This window comes from Myotis lucifugus, unplaced genomic scaffold, assembly GCF_000147115.1.
Source record: "Myotis lucifugus unplaced genomic scaffold, Myoluc2.0 scaffold_25, whole genome shotgun sequence".
In the NCBI taxonomy this organism is placed as follows: domain Eukaryota; kingdom Metazoa; phylum Chordata; class Mammalia; order Chiroptera; family Vespertilionidae; genus Myotis; species Myotis lucifugus.
In genome coordinates this window covers 10,552,057-10,556,208 of record NW_005871073.1, presented here as the reverse complement: position 1 = coordinate 10,556,208, position 4,152 = coordinate 10,552,057, and the positions used below count along the sequence as shown (strand labels likewise).

The 4,152-nt window shown below is 40.3% G+C and overlaps 1 pseudogene; it reads left to right on the top strand.

Annotated features, from left to right (window-relative positions):
- The first annotated feature begins 1,491 nt into the window (after positions 1–1,491).
- LOC102419370 lies at positions 1,492–2,004 on the top strand (annotated as a pseudogene).
- Positions 2,005–4,152: the final 2,148 nt, after the last annotated feature.

Genomic DNA, 4,152 nt, shown 5'->3' with positions numbered 1-4,152 from the left:
GGGGCCACAGCTCCAGCCAAAGATTAGGTTCCAGAGCCAGGAACCAGTGTCCCAACCCCTCTTACTCTCTGATCTGCTGGTACTCCCCACAGACTGACCACACCTGCACACTGGCTAGTGACCGGGCCTCCGTGAGGTCCCCTGCTCACTCAGCCTCCTGGGTCCAAGGCCAGAGACAGGATCTAGAATGAGCAGAGGCTCCCACAGCTGTCGTGGCTCAGTGGTTGAGTATCGTCCTATGAACCAGGAAGTCACGACTTGATTCCCGGTTGTGGGCTTGAGCCCCAGTGTGGAACGTGCAGGAGGCAGCCGATCAATGATACTCTCTCATCACTGGCGTTTCTATCTCTCCCTTCCTCTCTGAAATCAATAAAAATATTTTTTTTTTAAAAAATAAAATGGACAAAGGCTCATCAGCACAATGCCACCACGAAAACAAGCTCATCAGAGAGTGGCCACCACCAACTCTGTCTCTCAAGGTCAGCATTTACTTTCTATTTCTTGGCCAATTCCTCAGGCACATGCCAGTTCTGTGGGCTGGTTCTCCCTCTCTCAATGTCAGGAAATGATTGGATCAGACTCAACAATAAGACATGAGCCGGAGAGTGAAAGAACATCACATTCCAGACCCATGAGTCCTGGGCCTCTTTAGTAAGCACTATGTTAATTCTAAAATTAGAGCAGTCTCTTGGGCACCTGGTGTTCAGAAACAGTTAGTTGGCTTTTTGCAGCATGCCCATGACCCGCTGGTGACATAAGATTGTTTAGGATTCCAAAGAACCTATTTTCTCTGTTTCCCCTCTTGTTTGTATATTCAGCAGCCCTTGCCAGGCACATGCTGTTTGGGTTTTTACATAGTTTTGTTGCTCATGGGGGTCATGTTTAACCTAAACTAATAGTAGTAGTTCCTCATTTCTGGGGGTGTTCAAGTAGAGACTGAAGGGCCACATCTAAGAATGATTGTAGAAAGATTGCTTTATCCAGTAAAACCTGGCATAGGTAGCATCTAACGTCCTTGACCTCCTGAAATTCTATGCTTAGGCATTTGTACTGTTTTGATGCTGGCTGACTTTCCTTTCTCCAATGCTACCCCCAGTATCCCAAATATATGAACATTGTTCTCATCTATTATATAATAGTAATAAGGGTTCCATGTCCAGCATGACAGCGTGAGAAGAGCTGTGAACTGGCTTCCCAACAAAACCGCTGAAGATTACTTTAGAAATAAAAACATTTAAAGTCTCTGGAAATTGACCATAAGAATTGAAATTTTTTTATTCTTCAAAGGGAATTATCCAAAAAGTTAATAGACGACCAACCAAATAGGAGAAAGTACTAGCAAGTGATACACCCGATAAGGTATTATATCTTGAATATATAAAGAACACTTACAACTCAGAAAGTCCCCCAATTCAGCCACCCACCTGCTGGGACAGGTTTGCAGCTTTGCTCCTGCTGCAATCCATGGGATCCATGGTCAAAGTTGAAAAAATGGTTGACCTTGCCCAGGTAATAGAAAATGAAGTATTCATGGCATTTGCCTCCTGTACAACAATTGTTCTTTCAAAAATGGTGTTTAGGAGAACTGCGACTGCATTCTATAGAATGACAAGAAAGGTTTTTGCCAACCCGGGAGACTATGCAAGCTTCAGCCAAGGAGAAAATGCCCAGAAGTACCTTCAGGTTGATGATAGAGTAGAACGCGTATGAAGGGCCCACCTGAATAACCTTGAAAATATTGTGCCATTTCTTGGTATTGGCATTCTGTATTTAAGTGGTCCAGATCGCTCTACAGCTATCCTGCACTCAGACTCTTTGTTGGAGCACGGATCTGCCACACAATTTCATACTTGTTACCCTTCCCCCAGCCAAATCGTGCTTTGGCTTTTTTTGTTGGATATGGAGTTACTTTTTCAATGGCTTACAGATTGCTGAAGACTAGATTGTACCTGTAAGGAGAATCATACAACTCATCGCCCTATTACTTTCTAAGAATTCTGTACTTCCAACTTATAATGAATACTTTTAAGATTTTAAGTGGAAGGGAGCAGAGAAATTAAGATGGGGGAAACCTAGTCTGAATGTTAACATCACCGTCCTTTACTCCAGTGTTATATGTGCGCTAGAAATTTAACGTAATTCTTAAATCTATAGTCTTATTCTAAAAGTACTTTGTTATAAATTTTGATTATAATTTATAACATTCGTTCACCATTTCATATTTTAAATCTATAAAAGGAATGAGTGTGTGTATGAGAAACCTATTTCAATATTGCTGAAATGGGTGCATGAAATAAAGAATTTAAAGAATAAAAAAAAGAACTCTTACAACTCAATAATAAAAAAGACAAATATAATTTTTATATGGGCAAAGGATCTGAAGATCTTTTCCACATATGCAAAGAAGATATTCAAATGGTAGGTAAACACATGAAAAGCTGTTTGATCTCATTAGTCATCAGATCAGGGATGTGAAAATCAAAATCACAGTGAGATATTTCACACCCATTAGAATGACTAGAATGAAAAAGTCAGATAATAACAAGCAGTGACAAGGATGTGGAGAAGTCATAACCCTCCCACACTGCTGAAGGAAATGGAAATGCAGCCACTTTGGAAAACAGTCCTGGAGTTCCTCAAACACTTAACCACTGAGCTGCCATATGACCTGGCAATTCCACTCCTAGGTAACTACACGGGAGAAAAGAAAGCATGTGTCAGCACACAAAAAACTTGTACATTAATGTTTCTAGAAGCATTATTCAAAGTAAACAAAAGGTGGAAGCGACTCAAATGTATGCCAACTGATGATTATACTATCTCTATACGATGGAATATTATTCAGCCATAAAAAGGAATAGAATACTTACATATGCTACAATATAATAGAACCTCGGAAACATTATGCTAAGTGAAAGACCATATGTTATATTAATTTAATTATGTTAATTGCTCAGAATAGGCAGATCTGTAGAGACAGAAAGTGGATTCATGGCTGTTTAGGGCCAAGAGTAGGGGGAGAAGGAAACAGGGAGAATAGAGGGAGTGGTAGCTAATGGATAAGGGGTTTCTTTTTGATGTGATAAAAATATTTTAAAATCAATTGTGGTGATGGTTGCATATATCTGTGCATTTGCTTAAAAGCATTGAATTTTACACTTTAAACGGTGGGTTGTTTGGTATATGAATTATATCTCAATCAAGCTGTTTTTCTTAATGACAGTAATAATACTCTTTGTCCTCTTCATATCTCAGAGAGTGGTTGGGAACATCAAATGAGAGAGTTTATGGAAAAGTGCTTGGTACCCTAGGCAGTGCTATACAAACGTAGCCTATTATGTTCTTGAATGGGATTAATCAGCTTTTCACCAGCACCTGTCAGTACAAAACTCATAAGCTGCCACTCTTACAGCTACCTTAGGCCCAATTAGATTTCCTTTTCTTTAGTGGTTAAAACACATTGACAGAGCCCAACCCTTGAAATAGTGCTGCATAATAATTGCTGACAAATGCTTCTTGCCATCTTTTTTAAAAAAAGGAAATAATGTTTCTTTTATGTGTTTTCTAAAACTCAACTCATGTGCGCACGATTACCACACATACCAAGTTCCTCGTTATGTCAACCGTGGAGTCCACATGGCCTGTAAAATAATTTGCTAACTGGTCATTGTTCCTTTCCTCTTGAGTTCCCAAATCCTGCATTACATTTTGGCCTTCGCTTTGCTCTTCTAGCTGGGGTAAACAGCAGTCTGAATAAGCAAAAAGACATGTGAATGAAATGTGCTCAAAATGACAGGGTTCGGAGTAATACTGAGAGAAGCTGGTCCGCAGCCAGGCAAGCCTATGAGTGCAGCAGCCATGCAGAGATTTACACGGGTGCATTGAACAAAAGGAGGGGAAAGTAGCCTTTTTGGTGGCATGTTCTTTGCTTGGCCTGACCTGTCCAATCCTTCTGTCTAAATACTCCTCCATTTTCATCCAATTGTACAGCTTTGAATCCCAGCCTCCCCTGCTCCTCCATTTGGTTGGCAAACAGCTGGTACCTTGTTGGTCTCTTTATTAATTTGGTAAATAGAATTTAATAATAGTGTTATTTTAGCTTTATGCACCTAGCCTCCTCCCTGTAACCCTCACAAGTGCCCTATGAAGCAG